General features: G+C 52.4%; 1 protein-coding gene across 1 annotated transcript in view; it reads left to right on the top strand.

Moving 5' to 3' along the window:
• Positions 1 to 4,920: 4,920 nt before the first annotated feature.
• LOC102418239 (C5a anaphylatoxin chemotactic receptor 2-like) overlaps positions 4,921 to 10,428 on the top strand; it is a 7,921-nt gene continuing 2,413 nt past the window's right edge. Inside the window, 2 exon segments of the mRNA XM_014450398.2 lie at positions 4,921 to 5,135; positions 5,389 to 5,560. The gene's annotated coding sequence lies outside the window, so the exon portion shown is untranslated.

A 10,428-nucleotide genomic window follows, 5' to 3' on the forward strand; every position in this document is an offset into this window, starting at 1 on the left:
AAAGTGGGTACAAGGAGGTGTCCCCCCCACCCCCCTACCTATTAAGTAGTCAGTCCCAGGCAACCATCAGCCTGCTTTCTGTTGCTACAGATTTGTTGTGGGAATTCAACCCGTTTTGACTGACAGGCGTGTCAGTTTCCTGGGGGGTCGATTTCATAACTGCCTGGGTGTTCCCTCATCCTAAGTTTCCCCCCGTGTCGATGTGTAGAGACCCTGTCCTCCGCCCACAGCACGCCCAGACACCAGGCCCGGCCCCAGCTTCAGGGATCCCCGCCTCTGAGAAACGGATGCCCCGGGACTCCATGGCCGAGGAGTTTATTAAGATCCCGTGACCTGAGAAACCGTCTTGTGAACTTATCAGATCAAACGAAGTCTGAGCGAATCAAGTCCCCACAGTCCCCACCCTCAGCTCTTTCCTTCGAGTCTATTTCTGCCCAGAGAGGGTTCCCGCAGGAGAGGCCTTCAGGACGTGGGGGGAGGGGGCAGAGGGAGCGTCTGCCTTCAGGGAGGATGGGGGTCTGGGGGCGAGGTGCAGCCAAGACAGGGTCACCCCCACCCCAAGGGAGGCCTGGACACGCCCCAGGTCCCATGGCAACTTCCAGTCTCTTGTGTCAGAAACAAGTTCCTCTAACAACAGGATCTTGTTCTCTAAACAGCCATGAAATAAATATATAAACACATGCCCTCAACCTCTGACGCATGTGGACGGAAAAGGAGCCACAGAAACCCAACAAGCTCGGGGGCGGCCTGCCTGGCGGCCTAGACCAGTGACGGCGAACCTTTTGAGCTCGGCGTGTCAGCATTTTGAAAAACCCTAACTTCACTCTGGTGCCGTGTCACATATAGACATTTTTGGATCTTTGCAACCACAGTAAAACAAAGACTTATACTTTTGATATTTATCTTATATATTTAAATGCCATTTAACAAAGAAAAATCAACCCAAAAAATGAGTTCGCGTGTCACCTCTGACACGCGTGTCCTAGATTCGCCACCCCTGGCCTAGACACTCAGAGACGGAAGGTAACCAGGTAGGATGGTCTGACCGTGAAAGTTCCTAAAAGTGAGTCACGTCCTGGGCCCGTAGCTTTCTTGACAAAGGTCAGTCTTTACCTTAAGTGAGCCCTTCTATTGTCTTTTTGCATCTAAGATAACATACCTTGCGTGTGTGTGTGTGTGTGTGTGTGTGTGTGTGTGTGTGTGTTAATCCTCGCCTGGGGATATTTTTCCATTGATTTTTAGGGAGCGTGGAAGAGAGAGGGAAAGACAGAGAGAAACATCGATGTGAGAGAAACACATCGATTGGTTGCCTCCTGCACGCGCCCCGACAGGGGTCCAGGGAGGAGCCTGCAACCGAAGTACGTGCCCTGTGACTGGAGTCGAACCCGGGACCCTGTGCTCCGCAGGCTGATGCTCTATCCACTGAGCCAAACCGACTCGGGCTAAGATAACAGACCTTTGAGCTCCTTTTCCAGGCCCCTCAGGGTGTGCTCACCCACCAGGGCCGAGGCCCGAGACCCCCTGGGTAACCCGGGCCCTGAGTACCATCTCCATGTGCCGTACATGCCCGTGAACCACTCCCCTGATCCCGCCCGTGCTAAGAAGCACGTGTCTCCCCGTTTTACTTTTTACCCAACCCCAGCGCTGTCCCTTCTTTGCTTTCTCCCGCCCCCTTCATCTACCACCCGTGGGGCTCACGTAACCCTCCTTACGTCTCCCGCGTGGACTGTAAGGTGTAAACATAAGCTGCAAAGCTGCCACGCTCAGGGACATTCCTTCCGTTTGTTGAGATGTTGCTTCCAGGCCATTGTGATCATTTTTGGCTCAAACTCATAGAAATTCTCTACAGCTTTGGATGCTTCTTACAGCGACACACCACACAAGGAGAGACACGCAAATACACAAAGGAAATGCCGAGCAGCCCTGGCCGGGTGGCTCCGTTGGTTGGAGCGTCCTCTTGTGCACCCAAAGGTCACGGGTTCGACTCCCAGGCAGGGCACCTAGCTAGGCTGTTGGCTCGATCCCCCATCGGGGGCTCGAATGGGAGGCAACCGACCCATGTTTCTCTCTCTTTCCCACTTCCTCTCTCTCTCTCTCTCTCTCACATAAATAAATAAATTGCTGGACAAACAATTCCAAAGTTGGAGTGAGAGCTCTTTCCTCTTGCTAAACCTGCTTTCTTAAAATGTACATGCTAAGAATTTATACTCCTTCTGTGGTTATTTTTAACAAACATATATGTAGCGTGTTCTGTGAACCAGGCACCACTGTGGGTTTTAAACCTCTTCACCCATTTTAAAAAAAATTTTTTAAATATATATTTTATTGATTTTTTTTACAGAGAGGAAGGGAGAGGGATAGAGAGTTAGAAACATCGATGAGAGAGAAACACCGATCAGCTGCCTCCTGCACCCTCCCCACTGGGGATGTGCCCACAACCAAGGTACATGCCCTTGACCGGAATCGAACCCAGGACCCTTCAGTCCGCAGGCCAACGCTCTATTCATTGAGCCACACCGGTTAGGGCTCTTCACCCATTTTTTAAAATCGGTTTTATATTTACAATATGACTCTTCTGATCACTTTTTAAAATTGATTTTAGACAGAGAAGAAGGGAGAGGGTGGAGAGAGAGAAACATCAATGTGAGAGAGGAACATCGGTCGGTTGCCTGCAGCCTGGGCCTGGCCCTGACCGGGAATCGAACCTGAGACCTTCCGGCGCACCGGACAACGCTCCAACCAACTGAGCCAGACGGGCCAGGGCACATTTTTCACTCATTTAATGCCCGGGGCAAAATGTACACGTTACAGGTGAGGAAGTTGAGGTTCAGGGGGACTGAGGCCCCGCAAGGCATCCCCGGTGGACCTGGAATCAGAACCTCATCGTCCTGGCTCCCGAGTCCATGTTCTCAGCCTCCGTGCTGTGCTGGGAGGGAGCTGGAGAACCGCTACGGTCCACATCTTCCCATTTCAAAGTTGGACAACTGAGGCCCACAGAGGAGAGAGCGTGTCCCTGGACGGGGACCAGGCCCGGGGCAGGTCTGCCTCCGGCCGGCCTGTAGTGTGTGGGTTCTTGACTTTGTGCAGGAGAGGTTTCACAACATGAGTCCGGGTGATTGTGAGAGTGTGTTTATTAAAGCCGGGACAGTGACACAAGGCTGCTGTCAGCTCACGGGGAAGTCAGAGAAAAGGGGGCCTTGGGGACAGGGTAGGGGGTGAGCTGCCGCCGCCCACTGCTCTCCTGGTTGCCAGTTTCGTGGGGACCTTAGAGTTTTTAGGAGGAAGTAAAAGTTCATGCCCGCGAAGGGGCGTGGGCGTGCTCTAGAGCGAGCCACTGCTGGCATCCTTTGTCTTGGGGGTTTTATCTCCCTTCTGCAGGCGAGAATCTTAGGGGAGGGTTTCGGCAGAATATTCATCAGTTTTCCAGTTTGTTTTTTAAAAATATATTTTATTGATTTTTACAGAGAGGAAGGAAGAGGGATAGAGAGTTAGAAACATCGATCAGATGCCTCCTGCACACTCCCCACTGGGGATGTGCCAGCAATCAAGGTACATGCCCTTGACTGGAATCGAACCTGGGACCCTTGAGTCAGCAGGCCAACGCTCTATCCACTGAGCCAAACCGGTTAGGGCTGTTTGTTTGTTTTTTAAAATATATTTTTATTGCTTTCAGAGAGGAAGGGAGAGGGAGAGAGAGATAGAAACATCAATGATGAGAGAGAATCATGGATCGGCTGCCTCCTGCACGCCCCACACTGGGGATCGAGCCCGCAACCCTGGCCTGTGCCCCGCCGGGAATCGAACCGTGACCTCCAGGTTCATAGGTTGACGCTCAACCACTGATCCCCTCCGGCCGGGCTCCAGGTGTGTTTTTAATATGCAGATGCATCCAAATGAGCATAGAGTGGAGTTTGGGATTATTCCTTGGTCTACTTTGCTGTTTTAGTTTTATCTTGGGTCTGTCTGGCTCTAATGGTTTTTGAAAAAAATATTTTTTTATTGATTTCAGAGAGGAAGGGAGAGGGAGAGAGAGAGAGATAGAAGCATCAATGATGTGAGAGAATCATTGATTGGCTGCCTTCTGCACCCGCCAGGGATCGAGCCCACAATCCGGGCACGTGCCCTTGACCGGAATCGAACCAGGGATCCTTGAGTCCCCAGGCCGACGCTCTATCCAATGAGCCAAACCGGCTCGGGCTAGTGGGGCTCTAGTGGGGAGCTCTAGCTCCCTGGACTTCATCTGTCCTTGGGTTCGCCCGGCACCAATGGCAGTAACTGGGCCTCTGTCTCTTGCTCCCCGAGCAGGGGGGGTAAGCTCCGTGCTCTCTGGTTGGGGAGGAGCGATTTAAACCGTTTGCTCTCAGGTCCTTGGTGAGGGGGGAGAAGTCTCGCGATTCCCTAACTGGCTGTACTTTGTTCAGATTGTTTGGCCTGGTGTAGCTATCCGTCTCGGTTTCCCAGTCTCCTTGCCCAGGAATTTCCCCTGCTTCTTGCTATCCTGCCAATGGGGCTTGTGTGTGTTCCGTCTGCCCCTGGGGCCTCAGGCTCTGTGGTCCTCGTTGTGGTCTTTCTGTGGCGGACTCGGCCCCGAGCTGTCTCCCCCGGGACACGAGAGGCAGGAGCAATTACTGGTCAGTCCTCAGGGCTCAGCCAGGCAGACCGGAGGGCTGGGTACACCCGTGGGGGCTGGGAGGGGGCAGCAGGCTGTGGGTGCTGGGGGAGGAAGGCCTCCCGGGGCCCTGTGGGGACAGCAAGACCCCCCGGCCTCCAAGGTCACACCACACGCAGGTCTGGCTTCCGGGAGGCTGGTGACACCGAGACTGCGGGTGGGGACCGGGCCAGCCTTCCACCCACCACGCCATCCTGACCTCATCTGCTGCCCAGTCATTAGGGATGTGTGAGTCATGGGAAGAACACAGGACAAACACACCTCGGGAGGAGGGAAAGGCCACTCCTGCTTCCCCGGGGAGGGATGTGTGGGCCGGGAGGCGGCAGTGCCAGCAGCCGGGCAAACAGGACGAACTTCCAGGGACCCTCGAGGTGCCGGACGCTGGGGAGAGACCCCAGACGGCCAGGGCCCGGATCCTGCTCCCAGGCGGCATTTGGCCAAATCTGGGGCCCTCTTGCAAGAGCCGGTAAGGATGGAGGGGAGAGGGATGGAGGGGAGAGGGATGGAGGAAGGTGGGGGGGGGATGGAGGGGGTGGTTCACAATCTTGGCCCAAAAGTCTCCGTCTTTTCAGAATCTGGGCATCAGAACCTGAGTGTGAGGAATGGGCTCTTAATCACCATCATGTTGGAATCCACATCAGAACCCCAGGCTCTGGGACGGCCCCGGGCAGCCCGACCGGAAGGCTGCCCAAAAGATCCAAATATACCACCACCCTCAGGTGTCCAGCACCTCCCGGGAAATCCACCAGATGGTCACGTGGCCCAGGAACAAGCCCTGGAACCTGGCGATTCCACTTCTGAGGCCAGGCCCTTGGACTCCTCTTTCCGTGTAACATCCGCACAGAGGGGCGCGCACGCAGCGCGGGGGTGTCTCCGGAGCCGAGCACTCAGGTAACTGGCACCCACGGGGCTGAGGAACAGCCCGGGCTCAGGCCCAGCGTCCCCGGGGCCCCACCCCGTCACTCCCCACCCCCCATGGCACCCTCTGGCCTGGTTTTAACTTCCTGTGCGTGGGATTATCCAGTAGATTCTCCTGGGGGTGCCTGGCTCTCTCTCCTCACACGGAGCCCACCCAGGTCATGCTCTGGTCCTAGAACCTTCCACGGCCTGACTGGCGCGTGGTGTGTCTCTCCATCCCCCCGTGGGCGGGTATTTGCACTCCGAGAACACCCCGTGCGTGTCTTTCGGTTCCGTCTGTTCAGTCTCCATTGTGCCCCACGGTTCCCCCCAGCAGCGGTTCCAGCCAGACCGGCTGATGCACAAACACACGGTGACCCTGTAGCTTCCCCGTGCCTCAGTTTCCCTCTTTATTATTATTATCATTATTATTTTTTAAAAATATATTCTTATTATTTCAGAGAGGAAGGGAGAGGGAGAGAGAGACAGAAACATCCATGATGAGAGAGAATCATTGATCGGCTGCCTCCTGCACACCCGCCTATTGGGGATCGTACCCTGGACCGGAATCGAACCTGGAACCCTTCAGTCCGTAGGCTGACGCTCTAGCCCAGTGATGGCGAACCTTTGGCATGTCAACATTTTGAAAAACCCTAACTTAACTCTGGTGCCGTGTCACATATAGAAATTTTTTGATATTTGCAACCACAGTAAAACAAAGACTTATATTTTTGATATTTATTTTATACATTTAAATGCCATTTAACAAAGAAAAATCAACCAAAAAAATGAGTTCGCATGTCACCTCTGACACGCATGTCATAGGTTCGCCATCACTGCTCTAGCCACTGAGCCAAACCAGCTAGGGCTTAAAAAATATTTTTATTGATTTCAAAGAGGAAGGGAGAGGAAGAGGGAGATAGAAACATCAGTGACGAGAGAGAATCATTGATCCGCTGCCTTCTGCACGCCCCCTACTGGGGGGTCGAGCCTGCAACCCGGGCATCGAACCGGGAATCTATTCCTGACCGGGAATGGAACCGTGACCTCCTGGTTCACAGGTTGATACTCAAACACTGAGCCACGCTGGCTGGGCTGGGCCCTCTTTATTATTGTCTCCGTCACATATCAACTAGGCACACGCTGTGTGCCTAATGCTGTCCAGGATGCCGGACACGGCAGGGAAGAGCGGACACTCCGGAAAATGGGGGTAATGATGATAATCCTGACATTCTGGGAAATGGAAATAATAACAACTTATTTCATAGGGTTACGCCTCGTCTATTATGTGAATGATTATAAAATTATTATGGTAACTATGTTTTATATGTAGATAGAGACATACAAGCAGACTGCATTATATAAAATAATGATGCTGCTCATGGATTATCACTGAATGTCCTTTAGTCCGAGGCTGACTAATAAGCGTGCCATGCCCAGACCGTGGGCTGATTCTGAAGCCGTTATGGAGACAGGAGGGTGTGTGTGTGCAGATAGGGAAACAGACCGAAGACACATGAAGTGGATGAGATTAAGCGATGACACAGTGGGTGCTGAATGTTCCCATTTCTGTGTGATATATGAAAAGGGAATAACATACACAGACGGACTGAGTTGCTTACACGCGGAGAACTTTCCGGATTTTACTCGGTGAGAGCTGGGGAGGGCGGGGGGTCTCGGGCGGGGAGAGAGGGCGGGCCTAGATGGCAGATAGCGGTGCCGGCCACGCGCACACGCCGAAGGCCACCGAGGCCCAGGTGCTGCGCTCAGCTCTTCACGCCCATTAACTTGGTGAATTCGCACAACACCCGCTAGATGAGGCAGTGGAGGCACAGAGAGGTTAAGTGACGTGCCCAAGGCCACACAGCTGGTGAGATTTGAGTTTTTAATTAAAAAAAAAAATCTTCATCCAAGGATATGTTTCTATTGGTTTTTGGAGAGATGGGTGGGAGGAGAGAGAAATATCCATGTGAGAGAGAAACATTGATTGGTTGCCTCCCGTATACACCCAGACCAGGGATCGAACCCCAACCCTAAGGATGTTCGCTGACTGGGAATCGAGCTACACCCTTTTGGGGCACCAGATGATGCTCCAACCAACTAAGCCACCCAGTCAGGGTGAGTTTTTAAAAAAAACTTTTAAGAACTTTAAAAAATATATATATTTTTATTGAGTTCAGAGAGGAAGGGAGAGGGAGAGAGAGATGGAAGCATTAATAAGAGAGGATCATTGATTGGCTGCCTCCTGCACGCCTCCTATTGGGGATCGAGCCTATAGCATGGGCGTGTGCCCTTGAGCGGAATTGAACCCGGGATCCTTCAGTCCACAAGCCGACGCTCTCTCCACTGAGCCAAACGGGCTAGGGCTTTACTTTTTAATTAATTAATTGATTGCTTGGTTTTTAAAGAGAGGAAGGGTCCTGGCCAGTGTTGCTAAATGGTTAGAACGTCAGCCCTTGCATTGAAGGGTCTTGGTTTCAATTCCAGGTCAAGGGCATGTATCTGGGTTGTGGGCTTGATCCCGGCCCCAGTCCGGGCATGTGCTCTCTCATATCGATGTTTCTCTCTCTCTCTCCCCTCCACCCTGCTTCCCTTCCACTCTCTCCAAAAATCAATGGGAAAAATATCCTCAGGTGAGGATGAACATAAATAAATAAAGAGAGAGAGAGAGAGAGAGAGAGAGAGAGAGAGAGAAAGCGCGCGCGAGAGAGAATCATTGGTTTGTTGTTCAACTTATTTTTTTAATATATATATATTTTTTTTATTGATTTCAGAGAGGAAGGGAGAGGGAGAGAGAGAAACATCAATGATGAGAGAGAATCATTGATCGGCTGCCTCCTGCACGCCCCCCACTGGGGATCTGCAACCCTGGCATGTGCCCTTGACTGGAATCGAACCCAGGACCTTTCAATCCGCAGGCCGACGCTCTATCCGCTGAGCCAGACCAACCTGGGCTGTTCCGCTTATTGATGTTTGCGTTGGTTGTCTCTTGTATGTGCCCTGACTGGGGATCAAACCTGCAACCTTGGTGCATGGGGATGATGCTCTAACCACCTGACCTCGGCCAGGGCTCCGAGGGTTTGAGTGTTTAAAGCTCACACATGTTCACTCTAGTGACGAACATACCATGAGAACAGAGCGCCGTCCTTCAAACACACACGCACTTCAAAGGGGCTTGGCCTCTCAGCGGCTACTGAGCTTCTCCTTTACTTTTGCAGGGTGGAGGGAACGGGCGGGGGGCGCCCCAACTTCCCCTCCGCCCTTCCTGTTGTGTCAGCCCTGGCTGGAACTGTGGGCAGCGCCAGCAGGCCGGCCCCGAGTCAGCAGAGAGCCTGAGAGCCAGGCCGCCCTGCAGATCCACCGTCTCCCCCAGCTCTTGCTCCGGGTCACGTGCTGTACGCACAGTAACTCCTCAAGGCCTCTCCCCAAACCGGTGAGGCAGGTTCACCTGGGTGACTCTCATTTCTCAGACAAACTGCAACCGGGTCACGGAGCCTGGATCTGCTCGCGGCCACTGGCTGTCCTGCCTTCTAACTCCCCCAAATCTAAGGTTTTTGGATGATAATAGTCTAGGGCCCGGAGTACCAGAGTGGGGCTAACACGGTCTGAAACTCAACTCTGTTTCTGGCTTAGCTGGGCGATCTTAGGTAAGTTACCTAACCTCTTTGTGCCTCGGTTTTCTCGTCTGCAGAATGGGTATAACAGTGGCATTACAACCAGAGGGTTGTTAGAAGGATTGAACAATAGGATGGCCCTAGCCCTAGCCAGTTTGGCTCAGTGGATAGAGCGTCAGCCTGCGGACTGAAAGGTCCCAGTTTGATTCCGGTGTCAAGGGCACATGCCCAGGTTGTGGGCTTGATCCCTGGTTGGGGACTTGTAGGAGGCAGCCGATCCATGATTCTCTCTCATCATGGATGTTTCTCTCTCTCTCTCCCTCTTCCTTCCTCTCTGAAATCAATAAAAATATATATAAAAAACAAACAAACAAAATAGGATGTTTAACGGTGCTTGGAGCAATGCCCAGCACATAGCACAAAGTGCTCCGTAAATAACGGCTTCTAAGAATAATATTAATAATCATATCAACAATAATTATTATTGCTGTAATCCCGTGGTCGGCAATCTGCGGCTCGCGAGCCACATGCGGCTCTTTGGCCCCCTGAGTGTGGCCACAAAGTTTCAATCGCACTGTACGTGCGCGCCCGCACGTGGTGTTTTGCGGAAGAGCCACACTCAAGGGGCCGCAGTTTGCCGACCACTGCTGTAATCGACCATGTTGCTTCTCGGCTCAGTACCCGCCCATCTCACATGGAACACAAGATAAGGTCCGAAATGCCCCATGTGGCCCCTGATATCTCTCTGTTCTGACTTCCCCTTAATCTCCTCATCTATCACTCCAGCCACATGATGTTCCTTGAACGTGGCCATCACATTCCTACCCCAGGGCCTTTGCACTGGCTGTGTCCTGGGCCTCAAAGTCTCCCCTAAACCCACACACGGCGCCCTCTCTCTCTTCCTTTATGGCTTCGCTCAGATGTTACCTTCTCAGAGATGCCCTCCCTGACCACTCATTTAAAATCCCAACGTAGGGAATTAACACTTCCCTGTGTGATTTTTTCTCTCTCTTGGCCATAGCATTTGTCACCTTCGGAAATACTCAGGATTTTGCTTGTTCTTCTCCTGTCTGACTCCTCCCACTAGAGTGGCAGACCCAAGGGAAAAGGGTTTCTGTATTGTTTTGAACATATATTTTATTGATTTATTAACGAGAGAGAAATAGAGAGTTAGAAACATGCATGAGAGAGAGACCTCGATCAGCTGCCTCTTGATCACCTCCTACTGGGGATGTGCCCGCAAGCAAG

This window comes from Myotis lucifugus, unplaced genomic scaffold (genome assembly GCF_000147115.1).
Source record: "Myotis lucifugus unplaced genomic scaffold, Myoluc2.0 scaffold_2179, whole genome shotgun sequence".
In the NCBI taxonomy this organism is placed as follows: domain Eukaryota; kingdom Metazoa; phylum Chordata; class Mammalia; order Chiroptera; family Vespertilionidae; genus Myotis; species Myotis lucifugus.